The 26,348-nt window shown below is 40.4% G+C and overlaps 2 pseudogenes; both read right to left on the bottom strand.

Moving 5' to 3' along the window:
- Positions 1-4,463: 4,463 nt before the first annotated feature.
- LOC139467431 (uncharacterized) lies at positions 4,464-5,397 on the bottom strand (annotated as a pseudogene).
- Positions 5,398-18,314: 12,917 nt separating this feature from the next.
- Positions 18,315-22,259, bottom strand: LOC139468680 (uncharacterized; annotated as a pseudogene).
- Positions 22,260-26,348: the final 4,089 nt, after the last annotated feature.

Genomic DNA, 26,348 nt, shown 5'->3' with positions numbered 1-26,348 from the left:
ATTTTTCTATTTTCTTGGGGCCAACAATTCCTACTTTCGTTTTCTCTTCGTTTAATGTTTCGTGTGTTTTTAAGTTTAAATTTAAGAAATACTAACCTTATATAAGTTTGATGCTGTCGATGTCCTGAATATACATGTATACTAGTTCTTCGTGTGAACTGTGTGAGATTTAATTGTATGTCCTTGATGCCTTGAAATAACCAAATCCCGCCTCGGTTCACACCTGTGCCTCTCCCTTCCGCATGACACACAAGGGAGGTAACTGCGAAATCTCGACTAGTGGTGATTCATAAGCGATCAAATCTGATGGCAACGTAGGTTCCTGGATCGAATCAAGGATGATTCTTGTAACAACGCAAGAGATCGGCACATTTCAATGTACACACACGGGACACACTGTAAACAGCATTTTTGTAATATCCTAAGATGTCCTACGCATTCGTATTTGTACAATTATGTGCCAACCTGCATGTAATGTAGTGTGCAGCAGAACAAGAAGTAAAAGGTTGGACCAGCGGTTATGTGGCAGGTGTGGTGATCGACATGTCATAAATGTTACAACTAAGTAATATACCACAGATAAAATAGTTTTTCCTGAAACGTAAAGCAAAATCATACCAGTATCACTAAGTAATGTTAACGAGAACACCGTCATGTAATGCAAGTCACTTCAAAAATGAAATAATCTTGAAAGTGATATTGGTCCCTATTTCACCTCATCTCCGGGGCTTAGTGTGTAATTATAGCATTGTATGCCATATTATCGCGGTAGTTAAATTGTAATGGCTCGTAACGGCGCACGCTTACAAACTTATTTAATATGTCATACGCAAAATGCTTGTTCTTTGTTCAACTTTTATGACACATCAATTAGGATTGATCGATCCTGATTTTCTTTACCGAGTTCGGTAAACAAAGCACCTGTCATTAGCGAATGAAGGGCGGGCAGCTCTGTATTACCGAGGTATGGGTATGTTGTGGCGTGATACATATGAATCATGTGGCTTCACTTCCTGATTTGTATTATGCACAATCGGTATGCATACGACCTACGTTGCATCAGGGGACATCGTCCAAACAAATTGGTTCTTTTCTGATCAATTAGAATGGAGGCAGGGGTATTTCAACTTCAAATACATTCAAGAAACTACCATGAAAAAGTTAAAGTGTGTATACGTGACATACCACAACGAGTCCTGTATTCGATCATGCGATGAAATATCGTGTTTAGATTTGCAAAAGTAAACAGTCGACATGAGTGTGGATTACGAGATTTACCGATACCGCAATAATATAGGGCCCGCGATAATATAGAGTCATACCCTGTAATGATACCAGTCTCATTCAAATCCAACCCTCGTGTTCGCTACGGGTTCATAGAGAGCACAAAGATCTGGTTTTAATGAGAGTGTAGTGACACCAGGTGTATGTTGAGAGATTCACAGACACATGACGTCCTGGCTTGATATCTGAGTTGACCTTATTACACAGGAGGCTGGGCTCATCACCAAGGAAGACTATCTGGTAGTGACCTCGGACACAATGAGGAAGCAGATGTTGAACCAGGCTGACTGCATGGAGAAGATACCAGTGTACAAACCAAACTGAAAATACCAATTGGTCCATTTTCTCAGCTATCTATCTATCTATCAGATGCGTTGAGGCTGATATGGCGCAAGGGTTTGTGGATACATTTTGCTTCTTTGTGTGATGTTTAGTTTCTACTTATTCAAGGGTTTAATAAATTATTCAGTCAGCAAATCATATAAATTAAATGTTGGAAAATAAATATATAAATAAATTCCCATGTTGATTCTGGGTTAGAACAGAAGGCCACAGTGAAAGAGACTACATGGATCGTGTGGCCATGCTTTTTGACATTCTTGATTGCGGGTCATTGTGACAGCATGGGGTGTTGCCCATAATATCCATCACTAGTTTGTGTGACCCAGTCGCTGTTACCAACAGGCCTCTGTGAAATAGCTGGACATTTTGCTGAGGGCAGGGTCAATCATGTAACAAAGAAGCCATAGGGTGTGTGGGTTAGAATTGGTTCCAATTAACCTGTTAGAAATAGGCGACTGCAATAGATCGTTTGACGTGTTGTGTCACCATAACCGGACATCATGAGACATTTGTCCCAATATCAACCATTGGTCTGTCTTATCCAGACTAGCTTATCAATAGGCTCTCAGGATATAGATGGAAAAACATACTCAAGTAAATGCAATCTTGATTATGTGTGTTTTATTGTGTTTAATGTCACACTCAGAAATATTCCAGCTATTTGATGTGGACTTGTAACTAAGTGATTGAGATTGTGAGCAATGATCCACTCCAACAGGGTACATGAAACACAACAAATCAAGTCACAGAGCCTGACCACCCGGTCCCTTTGGTTGCCTTTTACAACCAGCATACGTCACTGAGGACATATTCTAACCTGGGATCCCTTTTGGGATCAACAATGTCATTTGAATTGCCCAACTAATGATGAAATATGTAGGACTCAAGCAAATATGATTGTTTGTTGACAAATTGTTGTTGAGGGCTGCATTATTCCAGCTATGTCTGTAATTAATTGAGTCTGGGCCACACAATCCAGGGATTGATATCATGAGCATCTACCATGCAAGTGAGTGAGTCTGACCACCCGATCCCGTTAGTCGCCTCTTAAGACAAGCATAGTTACCTTTAACAGCAAGCATGGGTTGCTGAAGACCTATTCTACCCCTGATCTTCATGGGTACAAACAAATACGAATGGCCCAAGCATTGAACCAATTTAAAGAACGGAAAGGTTTCAATCCTGTCTGCATCTTATATTTACGAACTGCTGTAAAAAGCTGGAATTTTGCTAACTGCTGTGGAATTCAGTATTCACTCAAGCCCATGTGAGTAATTAACTGCACATTTTGACTGGTGCATGTTTCTGAATGGCCAAGGCAAAGCAGGCTGTGCTGAGGGAGAAGAAACAACACTCACTCAAGAAACAACATCGCCAGACTCCATATGTGGGCAGTTCATGACCACAGAAGACTGTGTATAAGCATTGTAGAGTGTGTGTGAGAGTGAAGTCCAGGGTTTGGTGGAGGTGAATGTCGACAGTCCAAGGATAGCTGCAGGAGGTGTTGATTCAGTCAAGGCGGAAGTTGTGTGTCATTAGATGTGTCGACCTGTGTCACTTCACCTCAGTCAGTTTGTAGCCCTGATAATAAAGTGAAGTTCTACATTGTCTGATTTATGAATTTAATATGAGCTGACGTTTGGAATAGAGTGGAGGATTGATGAAAGCTGAATATTTAGTGCAGAGGATTTTGTGCAATGGTTTCACAAACTGGAGCTCTGCCACTGTCACTATTGTTTTCCTCAAGCACACGACCCATGGAGATCCAGGGAGGATAGGCCTTCAGCAACCATTGCTTGCCGTATGCTTGTTGTAAGAGGCGACTTACAGGATCGGGTGGCCAGGCTCGCTGACTTGATTGATGCATGCCATCGTATCCCAATTGCGAGGATCTATGCTCATGATATCAATCACTGGATTGTCTGGTCCAGACTCGATTGTTTACAGACGACCGTCATATAGCTTGAATATTGATGAAGGCCACGTTAAACAACAAACAAAAATATCAAAATATAGATGTAGTGGATGTAGTGCAAAATACAATCAGTCGAGATTATAGTCAATATGTATATTTTGAATCTGTGAAGAAAGTCATCCATATTTCAATATGCTCTTTAAAGTTGCACCGCAGTGAACAGCATTATGGGTCAAAGATGAGTGTAGAGATTATTGAGTCAGCTGTAACCTAATTTGGTGAAGTCCAAAATACTGTGTTCTTACAGTTGTGTTTGACATCAAAATCACGGCACCTGTCCCAGACGTGCAGTATTTGGAGACATTCCATGGAATGTCTTGTCTTGTCTTGTCTTGTCTTGTCTTGTCTTGTCTTGTCTTGTCTTGTCTTGTCTTGTCTTGTCTTGTCTTGTCTTGTCTTGTCTTGTCTTGCTTAATGTGATGTGTACTGATGTGGAAATAATGTCTGTCGTGTCGTGTCTTGTCTTGTCTTGTCTTGTCTTGTCTTGTCTTGTCTTGTCTTGTCTTGTCTTGTCTTGTCTTGTCTTGTCTTGTCTTGTCTTGTCTTGTCTTGTCTTGTCTTGTCTTGTCTTGTCTTGCCTTGCCTTGCCTTGCCTTGCCTTGCCTTGCCTTGCCTTGCCTTGCCTTGCCTTGCCTTGCCTTGCCTTGCCTTGCCTTGCTTAATGTGATGTGTACTGATGTGGAAATAATGTCTGTGGGTACACCTTTGTATGAACAATTCACACCACAATCGGAAGAGTCCATTTTGAGTTGTTGTAGTGCATTTAACACCAGTGATACCGATGATTGAAATCATGCAGTGGTTGGTATGACTACATGAAGTTGATTTCGCGTGTCCGACCTCCACCACAAACATAATGCAGTTAATACTGATTATTGAATATGTCTTGATGATCTGTGACATAATCCCCTGTCTCTGTCAGCCGTATCACCTTGTTGCTGTCTGCAAGCAGGATGTCTCCTGTTGGAGTAGATGAAATACCATGAGGGCTGAGCGCTCTGTCTCCAGTAGGGGCGTATCTCCACACAACATCCCCCTTTGACGTCACAGACGTCTTCCCCCGGTCAAACAAAAGTATGTTGCCCCTGTTGTTGACACACATGTAGTAGGGGTAGGGAAACAGTGTCTCATTGTTGTGTGTAGTGACTGACCTCAGCAGGTGACTGACCATGTTCAGGATATCAACACAGGCGGTAGTCCCTGCTGCTAGAGATGAAGGAACAGTGAGACTGCAGTACCCCTTGCTTGTTGTGATGGTAGAGAGCAGTACCAGGTCAGGGGTCACTTCTACAGTTACAATCTGACGGTATGCAGGGACAGCAACCATCACCTGGTTCTCCTTCAACTGTGTAACACCCCATGGAGAGTCATCCAGGGTGAGTCTACTTTGACATGCTTGATTGTTTCTAGTGTAGAAAGATGTCATACACCCGTTATTTAAGTCAGTGACTACAACTGTCTGTATACCATTTACAACCAGGACTGTGACGTTACGTACAGCAGGCTCCACCCCAACACCCGCCGTCTTCCCATCAATCGTGTCAACTCTCACTGGAGACGGGAGCCATAGTCACTCATCCTGGTATGTGACGTCAATCTTCCCCAACTGTAGGTCATCTAGGATGTGCTGGACGTTGTCAGTGTCAGGTGTAAACCTGATGTCATCTATTCTCCGTGTGTCTGCTGTGTCTGTGTCCCTGATATACCCCAACTCTACAGCCCCCTGACTCCCAGGCCTGATACGCGTCATACAGGTCCATCTCACAGTTCGATACCAAGGCTTGGTCAATGAACATCAGCTTTAAATTGCATAGTTTGTTTGCCTGTAATATCCTTGACTTCATTCATCACGCCACGATATAACTGGAATAATGTTAAAAGCAGCGTTAAACCCAACTCACTCACTCATTCATCAGCTGTTTTTCTTTATGCTTGATTTGACAGCTGTTCGGCGTTTTTCATTTCATTGTTGGCATCATTGACTGTGTGATAACGACAGACTCACATTTCCTGTGGTAAAACATGTCTGACACACAGTTTTGTGGCAGTCTTTACAAACAAGTTTTATGACCTCATCCTTGTATTCCCTGCACACGACCTTGCGCCTCCTCCTCACCTTGAGGGGCGGTCGGGTAGCATAGTGGTTAAAGCGTTCGCTCGTCACGCCGAAGACCCGGGTTCGATTCCCGATATGGGTACAATGTGTGAAGCCCATTTCTGGTGTCCCCCGCCGTGATATTGCTAAAAGCGGAGTGAAACCAAACTCACTCACTCACTCAATGAGGAATTGTGTTTGTAATGTTTCACTTACTCGAAGCAATGCCCCGCGGTGAGTACCCACTGCGGCCTGATGAGGGTGCCTGTACACAGGTGTCTCTGACGGGTCTTGTTGGTGAACGGGTGGTCCGGCTTGAAGTGGAGGGACACAAGGAACGGCCACTGCCCAGGCTCCAGGGGGGTGCCGCCCACCACGCCCTCCGCCACACGCCCTAGGACTGCTGGAGGAAGATAAACAGTATTGCGACAGTACAAATAGATATTTAAACATGACCTTGTTTCTCCTTGACCTTGTTAAAGCGTTCGCTCGTCACGCCGATGACCCGGGTTCGATTCCCGACATGGGTATAATGTGTGAAGCCCATTTCTGGTGTCCCCCGCCGTGATATTGCTGGAATATTGCTAAAAGCGGCGTAAAAACATACTCAGTCAGTCAGTCAGTCCTCACCTTGACCTCCCCTGAAAGGTCACAGATTTCATGGCCATGTGATGCAGGATTTGCACGAAAAAATCTGGATTTTGGAGCCTTGTATTTGATCGAAAACTAAAAAAATTGAATGAGAAAATGCTTGAATAGAATAATTTTGTTTCAGACATTGGCTGCCAATAAATTACACTGTTAATATTTTGATGTAGACTCACAGTTCTGATCAAAATGAAACCGACCATTTGATATGGGATATTGTATCGAGATTAACCATTTTTCAGCCCCAGCTACAGAACCTGATATTTTTTAAAAATAATTTATATATATTTTTGAGCCTTAATTTATTTTAAGAACTAAGTGCTGGCAATTTCTTTTTTCAGCAATCTGAAGCCTAATTATGTTTTTGTAGAATATTCAGGGAGAAGATATTTTCTTTCGATAACATCCCCGCCTAAACCCAACCCCTAAGAAGATCAAATGACTGCGCCCTTACAAATACATTTACATATTGTGAAATTTGTAGACATTTTAGCCATTTTGTTTGCAAGAGCATTATCGATCACCTGGTCACAATAACTGGTACATATACTAGTATTAATATACATTATGTCCACATCATATTAAATGTTAATAATGAACATGTTAATAAGTAGCGTCATAGCTAAAATACATATTACACCATTCTTCCAGTGCTGATGATACAGTAGAAGGCATGTTTTTTGACAAACTCGTCTTATGGATAAATGTGTATTTTCTAGCGTTTATTTGGGTCAGTTGTTATCGTTGGAACAGTGTCTTACTGCAATAGTGTAATTATACCGTGTGTTTAAAAAAACATCAAATACCATTAAAAGGCACATGTTATCAATACCAGTTTTGACAACACCAGCTTGTGTGTCAATCAGCCCCTGTATAATGATGCTGGGTTTGATCTGCCCCGCCCACTCCTCCACTGGCCGGCTGGGTGGGGGACCTTGGTATCTTGTCGACAGAAGGTACAGGGTATCGTCTTGGACTGTACAGCATCTGTTCTGGTTTGGATGTATGCAGTGACATATTTCCTGCAGAATGTGTGATCACACCTCAGTGTACAGGGGTCTGTGTACAGTTCCTGGCAGATCACACAAGTGAGGCATTTTCTCACTTTCTCAATCTGGGATGTCGCCATCTGTAAAACAAGAAATGAGACGTCACATAAATCTTTTTCCAATTTTCAAGAAATTAGTTCGTCGCTCTCTGTAATGGGGCAATTTTGGTTGGCACATACTGAAAATATGTTGTTGAGAGCCACTTCGGACTTACCTTCCGCATCAAGCTGACATGGTATTACTGAAATACTGTTCAAAGAGGGATAATACCAAACTCATTCACGTGCACGTGTTGAGTGCACCATATAATATGTTGAAACGTCTGTGATTCGATGTCAAACGCGTAGTTTGTCTCTGTCTCTGTTTCTATGCCGAAACAACATCACATGTGAACTACATATTGGTGATCTGTATTATTATCCGACCAGGCAAACCAACTGCTGGCATCATGAGCATCGAATCATGGCGTCAGGGTACGATGAGACACATTCTGCCAGGTCTCACTTGTAATGCACCGTTATGGTTTAAATAGTCGCTCTTGTGATAAGCGTTGCTTACTTTACAAACAAGGCGTTTGAGAAACGTGGTGACATTATGAGCATCGAATCACGTCGCCAGGGTACGATGAGACACATTCTGCCTGGTCGTCACACATTGTAACAAACCGTTCACATTGATTCGCTCTTGTGATAAGCGTTGCTTACTTGTCAAACAAGGCGTTTTAGAAACATGGGTCTAGATCTATATCTTTGTTTATACTTATATTTTAGACTAAACCTTTCTCTCATTATTCTTGAACTCATTCTCGCATTAAGTTACTGACTTCACTGTCAGAACAAGCTTGTTGTTTCCACACAGTTAAGGATTTACCTTGCAGAGATCAACTAATAATGAATATATGAATTATTGTGACAATTTGAGGTCAGGTTTAATTAATATTAATTCAACTCGCAGGTATGACCTTATTTGAAATGCGCACGTTTTTCCTGTTAAATTTGTAAATACTTCCAACAGTCACTATAAATGAATACATTATGTTAACACCACGCCTTTCTTTACAGTAAATAGAAACGCCCTCTCTTTCACAATACAAGGGAGGTAACTGAACGTTAGTATTCGAGACCCAGACGACAACATATCAGATGTCTTTATTTTGTCAGTTTTACACACATCTGCGCCAACCTGTCCCTTCCGCGTGACCTACAAGCAAGGCAACTGTGCACTCTCTTGACAAGTTGGCACTCAAAAGCGATCAAAGCTGAATGTTATATCACAAGATGTTATGCACCGTCGTGTCTGAACATGCATACATGTGTCAGTACAAGAAGTAGCCATGTACCGATTTCACAGTTTAGTTCTGTGCGTTCCGATTACTGGGTTATCAAATCAACTCGTGACAACAATATTCCAGAGTGCTGCCCTTCATAGAAACCCATCATATTGACTTTGTAAAGCAACATTGTATGGAATGTCTACCGTAATGGTATTGAGTGATGATAACGTGCATGACATTGTCAGTCTTCTAATAAATTCCATCACAGAATATACATATCAAAATACAGTTCAACCCACAGTCCATGTTTTGGCCTTGTTTGTACACAGTCAGATGTATTCACAAAAAAGTGTTCAGTATAATACAGAGAAGGGACTGGGATTGTGTGAAGCCAAAGTCATCAAAAAGCGACAGTAAAAGAGTTCCCTGACGACCGACCAAAAGTACAGCGGGATGTGGAAACAGTATCGTGGAGACGGAAATGATTTTATTTCTTTTGCATACTGACATTTGTAGTACGTGATGAATCGTAGAGCGAATACCGTGCTCTAAAATGAGTCTCTAAAATGATTCTGTAAAGGTTTTCATCATTAAGATTCACCTGTGCTGTTGGGTTATTGGGTTTCGTGGCATTATCCGTACAGTATAAGTGCCTTATCCGTGCATTACCCATGCATTACCCGTTTATTATCTGTGCATTATCCGTACTATATCCGTGCATCATCCGTACAGTATCCGTGCATTATCTGTATATTATTCGTGCACTTTCCGTGAATTATTATTACAGCATATGTATATTATCCGTGCATTATCTGCACATAATCCGTACATTATCTGTACATTATCCGTACATTATCCATTCATTATCCGTACAGTATATGTACATTATCCATACATTATCCGTACATTATCCATTTATCATCCATACCTTATCTGTACATTATCCGTGCATTATCCGCACATAATCCGTACATTATCCATACATTATCCATTTATCATCCATACATTATCTGTACATTATCCGTGCATTATCCGCACATAATCCGTACATTATCCATGCATTATCCGTACATTATCCATTTATCATCCATACATTATCTGTACATTATCCATGCATTATCCGCACATAATCCGTACATTATCTGTACATTACCCGTACATTATCCATTCATTATCCGTACAGTATATGTACATTATCCATACAGTATCCGTTCATTTTACTGTTTCTGCCTCTACTTTGAGCAGTATTTCTGGTAAATCACGGGGTGCTATAAGGAGGAAAGCCCAAAGTGATGAATGTTTTCCACAGTTTAGTGTCATCACATCTCTGGGTCTCTTTACCTTCAACTTCTCTCGCCTCGCCTGTTCAGAATGGTGTAACTTCCTATTGTCCAAGTCTGTATTGCGGTGTTTACTTTCGTTTTTTTATACATCCAGGTGAAGTTTTGCGTTAGGACTCAGACAAATTATGAATTATGATGTATTTATGATTTGTCTGTTGATTTAGTTATTCTATATGTACCTTTTCGACATCCATGTGTATACTTATTTCGACTCAAAATCTTAAAATTCACAAAAGTACATACATTGGTTTCAGTTGAATTAGTTTGTGTTCTGATGGAGGTCAATGCACCCAGTGGCAAGTAACAATGTGGAACGCTTTCCATCAGACAGCCATTTACATTTTCAACTTATGCCATGTACCAACACTCTGGTAATGTAGGGTGAGTGAGTTTGTTTCAACGCTGAATTTCAGTTTCATCATGGCGTGTAAGCTGGAAAGAAGTGGATTAAACTGTACACGTAGTTAGTGAAGCCTTATTGTCACAATTCTCTCCTTACTCCGATACATCGCTTTAAAGTTTTGAAGGAATGTGACGACCAAAGGCAAACAAATGCCCATCCACACCAGTATAACATGCCTTACATATCGTATCATATTTGGAGGAACATTGTGAACGCATGTTTTTCTTTTTCTGGGAGAAGGGTTGTCAGTATTAGATCAGGTAATAGACAGCGTTTCCGTTGGGAATATTCAGTTAAATCTGCATTCTTCGTTTTCGAATTATCGAGTTGATGCATGTTGAGGTTAGTTGGTGTCCTTGTACTGTCACTAAAGACTGTTCTGTACAACTTAACCCGAATTATCACATGAAGCAACAAACACTCCTAAATCTCACCAGTCTTGATTCGCCTCCACTGGATACCGGCCTCAGTAAGGATCGAACATAAGATCCTGAGTATCGCCTACCGACGTATGAAAGGCTCAGCTCCATCATGTTTAGTGAGAGAATATGTACCATCTTGATACCCCAGATCGACCAGCGTAAATGCTCACCATACCACCAACATCTGACCACGCCGTTCCTCCACATTTGCTTCTCATTGGAACAATCAACCTCTCACCATCTAACAATACTTGTTCAATCAGACTATTTATTTTTGTAAGTATTGTTTTTGAAAAAAAATCAGTCAGACGAAAACCATCACCCTAGACTTATTTGCGCACCGTTTAATCGTATGTAACAACAAATATCACTGTATGCATTTTCCTCATATCGAATAAGTCTTTGGATTTCGAACAGCTCATCACATATCAATTTGTTTATCACTTTCCTTTTTGGATTGCCCTGTAGATTTATAATTATGAACACAAGCTTTCTCTCTTACATATGTAATATCCATGTTGGAAGGATGTACGTTGAAGTTACTGTCAGTTTCCAAATAAATATTTCAATTCAAATTAGAGTTCTTTTCTGTAAGAGGGAATTGGGTTCTACTTTGTCTTGATCATAGTTAGATTTTGGAAGTTGGAAATATGCACGAAAGAAAAATGTCAACTTGTAAATAATATTTGATGTTTGCAACAGGCAACCTTTATCTTACCTCGCCCCTTGAGTCAACTTCAGCCTTGCAATCAGTTTAAGTTAAAGTCTTACTTAGAAGCTATTAATGCCAGCTTCATTCACTCCTGAATGACTTGTAAACTTGAAATTTAGTGCAGTGATGAGACATGTTCATAACACCTCATCAGTCCATAAATAGCAATGTTTTCGCAAGCGTGTGGTAACGATTGAAGGTCAACATCTATCAATGTGAAGACGACGTCCAAGAAAGCTTGTGTACACAATATCATGATATGGATGTATTAATTTGAGAACGCCCTCAAAACAATGAATACTTTATGTCAATGGTTGATAATACAAAGAATGTTTCAATGATAAATATTACAATCAACACTTACAATAAGGACGAGACAGGTTAATACCGAATGTAGTAAGAGACTGAGAGTGAAACCCCGTTAATCCAGGTGTCACCATCTGCAATCAACTTAAGTTAAAGTCTTTGTTAGAGACTATTAATGCCAGCGTCATTCACTCCCGAGTGACTCGTAAACTTGAAACTCAGAAAGTATTGTCAGTGCAGTGATGTGACATGTTCATAACACCTCATCAGTCTACAATTAAAAATGTTTTCGCAAGCGTGTGGTTACGATTAAAGGTCAAGATCTATCAATGGTAATACAGAGAATGTTTCAATGATAAAAATTACAATTCACAAGCACGAGGCAGGTGTGTGTGTGTGTGTGTGCGTGTGTGTGTGTGTTTGTGTGTGTGTGTGTGTGCGTGCGTGCGTGCGTGCGTGCGTGCGTGCGTGCGTGCGTGCGTGCGTGCGTGCGTGCGTGCGTGCGTGCGTGCGTGCGTGCGTGCGTGCGTGCGTGCGTTCGTGTGTGTGTGTGTGTGTGTGTGTGTGTGTGTGTGTGTGTGAGAGAGTGAGAGTCCGGACTGAGGCCAATTTATAGTGCAGACACACTGACATCAACAAAGAGTCTTTTTCCTAATATTCGGTGTGTATTACAATGTCTGTTCATTCACTGTTTGCAAATGCCAAGTGACATATTACATATTATGGTGTAACGTTAAGATCACTTTGATCAGCTTATATCTGGAGAGATAGTGACGCTGTGGCCTATAACAGTATTGTGCATGTGGCTGCGAGCTGTGTCCTGTGTCACCAGTTTATATCTGGAGAGAGAGAGAGTGACGCCGTGGCCTATAACAGTATTGTGCATGTGGCTTCCAGCTGTCCTGTGTCACCAGTTTATATCTGGAGAGAGAGAGTGACGCCGTGGCCTATAACAGTATTGTGCATGTGGCTTCCAGCCACGCCCTGCATGCTCCGCCTGTCACAAAGACACGCATTTATCACTATCACAAGATGGATACTTAGTGTTATCGATGCAATAAACCAAACCGATATATTTGGTATCATGATCCCATTAACGTGCAAATGGTCAGCGAGCAGGTACAACTTTTAATCTCCATACATCGATTCAATATCTGCCTCATCTGTAACCTATAGACGAATATTCGATCTAGGTTTAAAAAAAAGTTTCTTCCCGATATGTGGATAATCATGTCGACAAACATGGCTGTAAATCACCATATGATAAATGGGACTCTTCACTCAAACATTTTATTCATACGCGGTTTCTGAAGTTGAGGGAGATCAGGTTGAACATCATTGATCGAGATTATTAGAAGAATGACATGACAGGGTAAAAAGATTACCCTCGTGTGAATCCGAATCGTAAATATGAAATATGAAAAATACACGGTGTGTTGTATGCTCGTTACAGGGTCAAACAATTCAACTTTTATTCTATAAATTATGATATTTATAATACGGGAACACACACATGTATTATTCTCTACATGTGTTTTGTTGTGTTTGTTGTTGAACGCCACACTCAGGACTATTCCAGTTATATAACGGCGATCTGTAAATTATCGCATCTAACCCGGATCTTCATGGGGAACACATATATGCATGTGTTAGCTGTACATGTCAGTATATACTGATACAAATCAACTTCTTATACAGGAATTGTTAATGCGAGGTCATTTCTGTGAACATATTGTGCATAAATGTTACAGCGTCCAATGCTGACATGACATGTATGAAGGCAGTACATACACTGGTGTGAAACAAGTATAATGCACCATTCTTACAGCTTTATGCAATATTGATAAAACCTGTTCATGTATTAAATACAACAAAGGAAGATACGAGTGTCAGAGTCTGGTCGTGAAATGGTTGTTTCCAACGGCAAGAGCTTCGATAACAAACGTTTTCCAAAGACACTTGCAATTACCTTGCCAGTTCTCCTATGCGCATTGTAATGTCAAGAGCCTATCAACAGCGAAAGTACAGCCGCAGTTCTGTGCACACAGTAGGACCAGAGTTCACTCTCTACAACTATCTAGAGGCAGTTACCGTATCGCCTCATCCCTTCACAGTATAGAAACAGTTGGTCTATATGTCTCCACTGAGGGCTGCGGGTCGACCGGTTAGAAAATGACTTACACTTCTTGATCTCCTGTTGGCTATAAATAATAAAATATGTATTTAATGTCTTATGTCTTCCTAAATCATTTACCCCCCAAACTATATACTTTGTCGGTACTAGCAAAACATCGACCAGCCTTGAGTATGAACAAATGTTTATTAATAATGTGTAAAGTAATGATTTATATATTACGGAATTATTCCATGTTATGTCCAGTGCCAACACCAAACCTACCTTTCAGTTGTCCCCTGTCCTGTGTTGATATGATATCTTTCCAGTCACAAGATCAGTATATGCCCAACCATGTGATCTAGTTGGGTAACTCAGAGTACTAATGTTATCTATGAGATAAGAAGGAAAAGAAACAGAAAGCAGACAGGCAGTGTAGTCTCGTTTTCAAGAAACGTGGAGTGTCTCTGAAACATTTTTGGTGGAAGTAGTGAACTTTCTAAGCCGAATTTCCATCGTAAACCCACCGTGTTTATGCTCCCCCTTGCACGATGTATATCTTTCAACTGAGTCTTATGGTAGGGTTAACCTGGTACGTTGGGTAAGTGAGGGAGATACTTGGACTTGGACAAATTGTATAAAATGTTGCAGTAAAGTTAAACGTCCTTTCGTAGATTTAAAAACGGAAATGCGTCGGGTACGTTTCTGGGGTAGGCAAGGATATATGCTGTTCACTTTCACTGTGTTACTTCGCGTCTTATAGAGAGATACCTTTAGCTGATATGTTACTGGACTTCGTCGAATTACAATCGTATTAAAATTCAATTGATCTTATTTCAGTAATGTTTAATATAATATTTAAAGATATCAAAGCAAACAGAGAAATACCTGTCATACGGGCTATATCTCTAACTGAATAACCTTGACCTTGTCCACAACGCTGCCAAGTTCACCTGCACAGCGAACTACATTCGCTATATTTTAATACCAGTATGGACATCTCTGAGATGTGCCTGCAATGCTAATCATCCGCAATCGGCGTATCATGAAGTGTCTGCGTTCAGGAATCACGCCACGAAAGAGAAATAACAATACGGGAATGGTGACTGAAACAACCATAATTGGCAAATTGACTGAGGAGTTCCAATAGATATTTTCACTGTTTACTTTAGCATGGGAAAATGCATTGTATGTGTTTATATCCTGAAACATCAGCAAGCCCTGTTTCCTGATAGACGAAGCCCGTCGAAGGTTGACCATGATGTGAGGTTTCAAATTTGTTTGTAGACATAGTAAACACGTAAATTAGTCATTCGAACTATTTTGGCTCTTATTTTTACAAGTTGTCAATTCCTTAACCCGTCTTGATTATCATGAGTTGGTTTTCGTCAACATATACAGTGAGTCTCTTGTGCAGGGTTAATACACTGTCACAATTTGCTTTCTCAAACACACTCTTATAACATATGTTATAGACCATGGAAGTGATCATAACCTTGTTATAAATGAAGCTAGAGGCATTTGACTATCTGATTTTAAAAGGCCATCCACACTCCAAATTTCTGATTCGACGTTAAATTTTAACTCACTTATTCAGCAGATTCCAATAAGTAAGTCAAACAAGTCAAGATTATAGTCCATTATATGGAAACTCTGAATCTGTCAATACTTTCAACATTGGAGTGTTGTTGTCCTTTAAAGTTGTCCTGCACAAGACAACGTTAAGGCTAAACGATGAACACAGATATTGGTGAGGTCAGCTGTCACCTAATTTGTGGAGTCAAAATGGTTCTGGATATATTGTTGCTGGTGGAATAAGGGTTCAGGACATTTAAGATAAGGTTGGCGTGGGTTTGCTTGCATTTTAGCAAGTAATGCAAACACCTGTTTAGTTGTTTTGTTGTTATTGTTTGTGACGGCACAGTGACTTAACCTATCCCAGACGTGCGGTATTGTGATACGTTCCATTCTGTGCTATAGGGAGAGTTACGTAAGAACAAGTAAAAAATACCGTGAACAAAAGTTAGTATCACTGCATGCACAAATCTAATTGTGTTGTTAGACGTCATGTAATTGTTCCAGATTCCTTGACCGTGTTCTTGGTTAGAATATTCTTGAATATTTTCAACAATTAAGATGTTTTTTTTCCAGCCTAACGCTTTGGTTTTAGTGTCATGATATGCTCATCATACTAATCTCATACATTAAGCAGGATCAAAACACAATTCGAACCTGAACAGACAAGTAGATGGCTACTAGGGCTGAGATGAGTCCAAATTTACAACCCAGGTACCCGACTCCCTATTACCTGACCCTCCCCAGGTACCCGACCCCCTATTACCTGACCCTCCCCAGGTACCCTACATCCAGACCCGATCCGACCAGAATAGAAATGTTTTACCGGAGCCTCGCAAAACCCCTTGAGATACATGTATGTACGAACTGATCATGCATACACTGAGGTTGACTGAAGCTTTACCTTTACTCAGATATATAAAAGTCAGAGGAATACGTGGATCGTCAGAAAGAAATAGGAAACATTAGTGATTTGTGATGTAGCCATGGAGTTTTATTGTTATTGAACAATATATCACGTGACTAACCGCGGGTCCGGGTAATCTTGTAGGTGCCCAGATCCAACCAAGGACCCACCCAACCCAGCCCTAATGGCTAACAACAGAAGTGTACGAGGTAAGATTCTTCAGCTGTAAAGAGTAATTTCAAGGGTCTCCTGTGTAAAAAGTACAGCTGACCGGCTTCATTGGCAGAGGGAAAAGGTATGTCAGTTGATCGTGACGTCATGGTAACCGATGATGTCACACTTGCCTGCAAAACATTGTGACGCAACATTAATGTAGCGGTACCTCCTGTGGAATCCAGTTATGGATTAAGAATTTACTTCAATATTGTTTGCGTTTATGGAGGTGTAAGTACATGACAGACAATGGTATGGTAGGGTCATGTTTTTTATTTGTGAAAAATACATTCTGCTCTTGCTGAGTGTATATGCTATAAAAACGATCCAATGATTATGTGTGCGGTACAAAAAAGTAAAAGAAGTCATTTGAAGTTTTCGTTCAATGATTTCAATGATTTTTTTTAAACTGGGGGATGTGCATGTCACGGGCGAGCCACCGCGAATTCCTACGACGTCACGCAAGTAGTTCGCTGGTAGGCGTGGGCTAATGTTATTTAAGGTTAACCATCTGATGCAACGGAATGCAATTTATTTATTTAAGAATTAACTTAACAATATTTATTGTGTTTAAATTATAAATCTAAAACAACTTGTGTGCATTCCATGCGTTAATCTGCGTACAAAACGCAAAGTGTGCATACCCATCTAAGCACAAAAATACATTTTACAAGACAACAATAACAACTTTAAAGGCTGTCTATTAAGTCATAAACACAAACAAAGAGTAGACGATTCAAAATATGACACTGTACAGCGCAATAGCGCAACACAAGATCTGCCAACTCTATTATCAGCCAGTCATGAAACAAATCCGAGGGTGTGCGTGGCCTAATGTTTGTTCAGTTTATTCAGAGTAAACTAAATCTATTCAGGTCTCTGATTATGGAGCTGACGCACAAAAATAATTTCATTTTTAGCCGAACAATATCATGGAATCACTTACAGTTTATTTTTTGACAATTGAAGAATGAAATAAACTATGCCTACAACACTATCATAACCATTATAGATATGAACACAATTACAGAAGTGTTCCTCCCTACAAGTATGATGCAGGAGCTCTTTGTTATTAAGTGGCTCACTATAACGTTCCACAAAACAAACTTCATGACATCACAAACATCCTACATGGAACACCCTATCTACTATCTAGTAAAGTAAAAACATTCTATGACTACGGTGCAATGGACCATGTACCTCACATGCTTCTGATTGGAGCTGAGACGAGTCCAAATCTACAGCCCGGGTACCCAACCCTACGCGGGAACCCGCTGATGATCTCAAAAGTTTCGAACTCATTAGTGTCATTAAACAATATATCAAGTGACCATCCACAGGTCCAAGTAGTCATGTGAGCACTTCAATAACAAGTAAACCATATCATATCTACTGAGAATAGAGTGAAGTATTGGTATCTCTTAAGCAGATTGGGATCAAACCACGGGCTTTTCGCATTCCCGGCCGACACCGTACGAGAACACGGAGGCGATTTAATAAAGAGAACCAGGTTGCTAAAGACATAATGTGATGTGTAAGGATGTGGAAATAATGTCTGTGGATACATCTTTGTATGATCATTCACACCCCAATCGGAAGAGTCCATTTTGAGTTGTTATGGTGAATTTAACACCAGTGATAGTGATGATTGAAATCATGCAGTGGTTGATGTGACTACATGAAGTTTACTTCGTGTATCTGACCTCCAGATGATTTCGTGTATCTGAATTTGTTCACACACATACAGCGTGTCATGTCTATCGAAATACAATCCCAGTGGATCGAAGCCAATGTCCTGATGATCTGTGACATAATCCCCTGTCTCTGTCAGCCTTGTAACCTTACTGGTGCCTGCAACCAGGATGTCTCCTCTTGGAGTAGTTGTAATACCATAAGGGTCGAGTTCTCTGTCTCCGGTAGGGGCGTATCTCCACACAACATCCCCCTCTGACGTCACACATGTCACAGACTTCTTCACAGAGTCAGACACGAGTATGTTGCCCTTGTTGTTGACACACATGTAGAAGGGGTGTGTAAACAGTGTCTCATTGTTGTGTGTAGTGATTGACCTCAGCACGTGTCCCGCCATGTCCAGGATATCAACACAGTCCAAATTACCTGCTGCTAGAGATGAAGGACTCAGAACAGCGAGACTGACGTACCACTTGCGTGTTGTGATGGTTGACATCAGCACCAGGTCAGGGCTCACTTCTATTGTTACAATCTGACTGGAGTCAGGGACAACAACCATCACCTGGTTCTCCTTCAACTGTGTTACTCCCCATGGAGAGTCGTCCAGGGGAAGTTTCCTTTGGCATGTCAAATTGTTTCTAGTGTAGAAGGATTTCACACACTTGTTATTCAAGTCAGTGACAACAACTGTCTGTATACCATCTACAACCAGGACTGTGATGTCACGTAGATAAGGCTCCACCTCACCACCCGCCATTCTCCCATCTATCACGTCAACCAGCACTGGAGACGTCAGACATGGTCCCTCATCCTGGTATGTGACGTCAATCTTCCCCAGCTGTAGGTCATCTAGGATGTGCTGGACGTTGTCAGTGTCAGGTGTAAACCTGATGTCATCTATTCTCCGTGTGTCTGCTGTGTCTGTGTCCCTGACATCCCCCAACTCTACAGCCCCCGACTCCCAGGCCTGATACGCGTCATACAGGTCCATCTCACAGTCCGATACCAAGGCCTGGTCAATGAACTCACAATGTTGTTTGTACATCTGCATCTCAATCTCTTCAAGTTTAACATCTGCTTTAAGTTCCTTAGTTTGTTTGTCGGTAATATCCTTGAATTCATTCATCAACCGTTTTCCTTTCTGCTTGATGTTGGCTATGGCTCTCTCAACAGCAGATTTAATGTGATTTTCTACTGCTATTTTGTTTTTTTCAATTCCGCTAATTTTCTCGTCTGTTTTCTTAACAATTGTTTCTTTTCTATGTATTTTCTGCGATAACTGTTTAGCATGCCTTCTTAAATGGTACTTCAGGTTTGGCAACATTGACTGAATGGTAAGGACAGACTCACATTTCCTATGGTAAACAACACAACATGTTTGACACACAGCTTTGTGGCAGTCTTTACATACAAGCTTTATAACCTCATCCTTGTGTTCCCTGCACACGACCTTGTGCCTCCTCTTCACCTTGATCTCTCCTGAAAGGTCACAGATCTCATGGTCATGTGATGCTGGACTTGCACAATGTATCTTGACACATCTCTCGCAGAGGGACACTTGACACTCAGAACACCATGAGGCTCCCGGAGTTGTCTCCCCTAACTTCTCACACACTGAGCAACATGAAGCGGAACCTGTTAGTGGACATGTCTGTAGTTATTTGACATATCAGGACAATATTAATATAAATTAGAAGATTGAAAATCCAGGTAAAATCACCCCCTCTCACCTATTTTCAATGCACGAATAGAGCGGCGGGTGTAGGCTTGGAGATAAAGTGTTGGCTCGTCACGCCCATGGGTTTGATGTGGAAGCCCTGCATTGGCATGATTGGCAGTGGCGTGAAACTGAACTCATTCACCCATTTATGTACATGTAGTTTCAACAGGTACAATTGCACTTATAAGTGTACAGTTCTGATCACTATTATCAGGGGCAGTGGGGAAGCCTAGGTGGTTTAAGTGTTAGCCAGGTTTGATTCCTCACATGTGTATAATGTGTGAAACCACAGTGATATCGCTTGAACATTGCTGAAGGCGGCAAAAATACATACTCACTCACTCACTCACTATTATCAACCTGAAACTGCCATATGTAGATGTTTTCATATAATAATATTTTCAAGTGTTTTATGGATGATCTGATTATATTAGCATCATGTAAACCGATAATAATCAGCAGTCCCCTGCAGTGATATCGCTGGAACATTGTCCTGACGTCAACATATATTGTAAATATTTCTTTGCCGTGGTTACAGTTAAGTCATGTTTGTAAGAAATGGAGTCGTTTAGTGGAGTCAATTGGTACCATTTAACATACTGTTAACAGCAATACTGTGATTATACTGCATGTTTAAACAAATAATGAGTACCCTTTAACATGCCTTCATTACAAACATGATTCTTATTAGTAGATTTCCGTTTGTGAAATGAATGTGTAATTCATAATGTAATAAACCATTACCTGTTTTGACAACGTCAGCTTGTGTGTCAATCAGCCCCTGTATAATGATGCTGGGTTTGATCTGCCCCGCCCACTCCTCCACTGGCCTGCTGGGGTGGGGGGACCTTTGTATCTTGTCGACAGGAGGCACAAGGGATCGTCTTGGACTGTACAGCGTCTGGTCTGGTTTGGATGTATCCTGTGACACATTTCCTGCAGAATGTGTGATCACACCTCAGTGTACAGGGGTCTGTGTACGGTTCCTGGCAGATCACACAGGTGAGGAATTCTGTAACTTTCTCAGCTCGTGACGTCGCCATCTGTAAAACATAAATAACTTTTGACTTTTACAAGAAATAATTTCAGCTGAAGTTGTTTCGTCTTTGTAATGGTGTTACATGTGTTTAGTTTGAGACAATAACTTTTCTTAAGTGCGACTTCGGGCTAACCTTCCATATCAAGCTGACACGCGATGATATAACTGAAATACTGCATAACGCGGCATAACACCAAACTCACTCCATCATTAACTTGTGTGCACCACTAAGTTTACTGTAACGCCTCTGTAAATCCATGTCGAATGAGTCGTTTACATATAATTTCTTGTCACAAAAATAACCACATCGACCATCCATAGTGCTACAGGAATAACAGATTCTACATATCGCGACTTCATGTCAAAATAGGTGTTTCAGAAGCGTGTGTCTATGTATTTGTTTATACTATTGTTTCAATAAAATATGTTCCTAGATTATAGTTTTCATGAATTCTGTCATGAGAACAAGCTCGATCATTGTTTCCACACAAAAGAGGATTTACCCTAGCATAGATGAACCGAAACTGAATATATGAATGTATTGTGATCATGTGAGATGAGATTTGATGTCAACTTCTCTCATGTAGATGAGGCAGTAAACTGTCGTCATTGATTCAATGGCGCATTTGTCTTTATACAATGAAAGTTAACTCTAAAACAACTACCAATAGGGTCCTGTATTTATCCACCTCCGTCAACACCAACCAAACCTTGATTTACTGGTTCTAGACACGCCCCCCTCACAGTCACAATATAAGGGAGGTAACTGTGAACGTTAGTATTCAGGACCAAGTCAACATATCTTTATTTATTTCATTTTTACACGTCGACGAATAACTTTGTTTACCTGAATGTCAAACATTTGTAAAAGCCATAACAATAAAAGAAATATTCATCAATATGCTTGACATTTTTTATTACCCTGGGGCCAACAATTCCTACTTTTGGTTTCTCTTCCTTTGATGTTTCTTGTGTTTACCATAACACTAAATTAAAGAAACGCATACCTTAAATAAGTTGATGCTGTCCTGGATAAACAGGTATACTAGTTCTTCATGTGAACTGTATGAGATTAAATTGTCTGTCTTGAAATAAGGAAATCCCGCCGAGGTACACACCTGTGCCAACCTGTCCCTTCCGCCTGACATACAAGGAAGGTAACTGCGAAATCTCGACTAGTGGTGATTCATAAGCGATCAAAACTGATGACAACGTAGGTTCCTGGGTCGAATCCAGGATGATTCTTATAACAACTTGAGAGATCGGCACATGTCAATATAAACTGACAGTACACACACTAAACAGTATTTTGGTAATATCCTAAGATGTCATACACACTCGTTTGACGTTTATATCAGTGCATGCGTGAGGGAGAGTTTGGGCGAAGAGCTATATACCAGTTGTGGTGATTCACATGCCACAAATGTTTTAGATAAGAAATATGCCACAGATAAATTAACTCTTTCTAACATGAAACGTAAATATAAATCTGACCAGTGTTTCTAAGTAATGTTAACGGGCAGAACATCTTAAGCCCGAGAAACATGTAGGTGTTACACCACTCTTACACCAGCAGGATTCCTGGGGCCTCCGTGTGTTACAAAAAATAAATAAAAAAAGTCATGTATACTGTTGTGGTCAGAAGCATCAGATCACTAATCGAAGTCACGGAGTGTAATGTTAATATCAGATATGTTCACTGCATTCTAAATAATCTCTTGTTTCGTTTTACTTGAAAACAAAACCTGCATACGTGACACGTGCGATACCCTACATGTAATCTCTTACTTGGTTCCCTCAGTACGTATGGTGACTGATGTTTAGCCTCTGATTATAGCATGATAGCATTTACTGATTTAACGCATGCATTTACGTGTTTTACTATTCCTTCATGATTTATTGATGTAATGATACATGGCCCTGATCGAGTTAGGTTCTGTGCGATGAAGGAATATTCCTATTTACTTCTACAGGACGGTGTTCCTTTCCATATATCTATTGAGATAGTGTCATCTCCATGAGTAGGTATATGCTGGCTGAATGAGTATTTATCTCACGATAGGTTGCGTTTACAAATACAAATTTACACTTGAGTCTGTGAGTGAAGAATGTAACCCAATGGGGACGTTACTATTGACATCTCACTGATCAAAACAGATGTTGAGTTGAATTGTCATGCTGAAGGGTCACCCTTCGATGGACAACTGTGCTTTAAAACGTGTTGATAAATATAACTATGGATTTATGCTGTATGTGTTGAATACTGATATCCTACTTCAATATCTCTTATGACCCTACAGAAAAACAACTGAACGCTCATTTATATATGTGTGAGACTGGAAGAAACATGAAACGAAACAGCTGAGAAGCTAGCTAAAATTAATTGTTTGTTTTAGTTGGCAACACGAATTCTTATATCAACCAAATAAGGATTGTAAAAGCATTCAAACATTTGTCTTAATTATCCCTGCATTCGCTGCATTCATCAATATTCCAACTATATGACGGCGGCCTGTAAACAATCGAGTCTGTACCAGCCAATCCAGTTATTGACATAATGAGCATCGACCCACGTTATTGGGATACGATGATATACATCAAGCAACTAGCCTGACCTGAGATTACGAGGCCTGCACTGTGTCACCAGTTTATATCTGGAGAGATAGTGACGCTGTGGCCTATAACAGTGTTGTGCGTGTGGTTGCCAGCTGTGTCCTGTGTCAACAGTTTATATCTTGAGAGATAGTGGCGCTGTAGCCTATAACGGTATTGTGCAGGTGGTTGCCAGCTGTGTCCTGTGTCATGTCATATTTGGTATTATGATCCCATTAACGTGGGAATGGTCAGCGAGCAGGTACAACTTTTAATCTCCATACATCGATTCAATATCTGCCTCATCTGTAACCTATAGACGAAAGTTTCTTCCTGATATGTGGATAATCATATCGACAAACATGGCTGTAAATCACCATATGATAAATGGGACACTTCACTCAAACACTGTATTCATACGCGGTTTCTGAAGCTGAGTGAGATCAGGTTGAAAAATTGAACATCATTGATCGAGATTATTGTAAAAATGACATGACAGGGTAAAAAGATTACCCTCGTGTGGTTCCGAATCGTAAATATGAAATATGAGGAATACACGGTGTGTTGTATGCTCGTTACAGGGTCGAACAATTCAACTTTTATTCTATAAACTTTGATATGTATGATACGGAAACACACTCATGTATTATCCTCTACAAGCGTTTTGTTGTGTTTGTTGTTGAACGCCGCACTCGGAACTATTCCAGTTATATGACGGCGATCTGTACATTATCGCGTCTGGACCAAACAAGGTTGTGTCTGACATCATGAGCATCGATCTAGGTAATTAGGACACGGTGACATGACACAATACGACAAGCATTGATTGCCGAAGACCCATTCTAACCCGGATCTTCATGGGGAACACATATATGCATGTGTTAGCTATACATGTCATTAAATACTGGTACAAATCAACTTCTTATACAGGAATTGTTAATGCGAGGTCATTTTTGTGAAAATATTTTGCATTAATGTTACAGCATCCAATGCTGGCATGACAGATTGCGTTGAACTGACAGGTTGTTGTATGGCGGCAGTACATACACTGGTGTGTGAGAAAAAAGGATAATGCACCATTCCTGCAGCTTTATGCGATTTTGATAAAAACTGTTCATATATGAAAGGAAGATACGAGTATCAGAGTCTGGTCATGAAATGGGTGTTTCCAACGGCAAGAGCTACGATAACAAATGTTTTCAAAAGACACTTGCAATTACCTTGCCAGTTCTCCTATGAGTATTGTAATGTCAAGAGCCTATCAACAGCGAACGTACAGTCGCAGTTCTGTGTACACAGTAGAACCAGAGCTCACTCTCTACAACTATCTAGCGGCGGTTACCGTATCGCGCCATCCCTTCATAGTATAGAAACAGTTGGTCTATATGTCTCTACTGAGGGCTGCGGGTCGACCCGTTAGAAAATTACTTACACTTCTTGATCTCCGGTTGGCTATAAATAATAAAATATATATTTAGTGTCTTATGTCTTCCTAAATCATTTACCCCCCAAAATATATACTTTGGCGGTCCTAGCGAAACATCGACCAATCTTAAATATTAACAAATGTCTATTAATAATGTGTAAGGGAAGGATTTATATATTACGGAATTATTCCATGTTATGTCACGTGCCAACACCAAACCTACCTCTAAGTTGTCCCCTGTCCTGTGTTGATATGATATCTTTCCAGTCACAAGATCAGTATACGCCCAACCATGTGATCTACTTGTGTAACTCAGAGTACTAATGTTATCTATGAGATAAACGTGTTTATGCTCCTCCTTGAACGACATATATCTTTCAACTGAGTCTTATGGTAGGGTTAACCTGGTACGTTGGATCAACACTGTGGGTAAGTGAGGGATATACTTATGGTTTTTTTGGACAAATTGTATAAAATGTTGCAGTAAGGTTAAACGTCCTTTCGTAGATATAAAAACGAAAATGCCTCGGGTACGTTTCTGGGTTAGGCAAGGATATATGCTGTTCACTTTCACTGTGTTACTTCGCGTCTCATGCAGAGATACCTTTAGCTGATATGTTACTGGCCTTTGTCGAATTAAAATCGTATTAAAATTCAGTTGATCTTATTTCAGTAATGTTTCACATAATATTTAAAGATATCTAAGCAAACAGAGAAATACTTGTCATACGGGCTATATCCCTAACTGTTTTTGACCTTGTCCACAACGCTGCCAAGTTCACGTGCACAGCGAACTTCATTCGCTACACTTTAATATCAGTATGGCCATCTCTGAGATGTGCCTGCAATGCTAATCGTCAACAATCTGTGCATCACGAAGTGTCTACGTCTACGTTAAAGAATCACGTTCACGAGAAATAACAATCCGGGAATTGTGACTGTAACAAGCATGAAGTGGAAATTGAATGAGGAGTTCCAAGTTATATATTTTCATTGTTAACTTTAGCATGAGAAAATACATTGTATGTGTTTATATCCTGAAACATCAGCAAGGCCTGTTTCCTGAGGCTGACCATGATGTGAGGTTTCAAATTTGTTTGTTAACATAGTAAACACGTAAATAAGTCATTCGAACTATCTTGGCTCTTATTTGTACAAGTCGTCAATTCCTTAACCCGTCTTGATTATCGTGAGTTCGTTTTCGTCAGCATATACAGTG

This window comes from Haliotis cracherodii, unplaced genomic scaffold (genome assembly GCF_022045235.1).
Source record: "Haliotis cracherodii isolate W230 unplaced genomic scaffold, xgHalCrac1.p SCAF_2, whole genome shotgun sequence".
In the NCBI taxonomy this organism is placed as follows: domain Eukaryota; kingdom Metazoa; phylum Mollusca; class Gastropoda; order Lepetellida; family Haliotidae; genus Haliotis; species Haliotis cracherodii.
The sequence above is the reverse complement of the archived record's forward strand: the minus strand, read 5'-3'. Positions and strand labels throughout refer to the sequence as shown.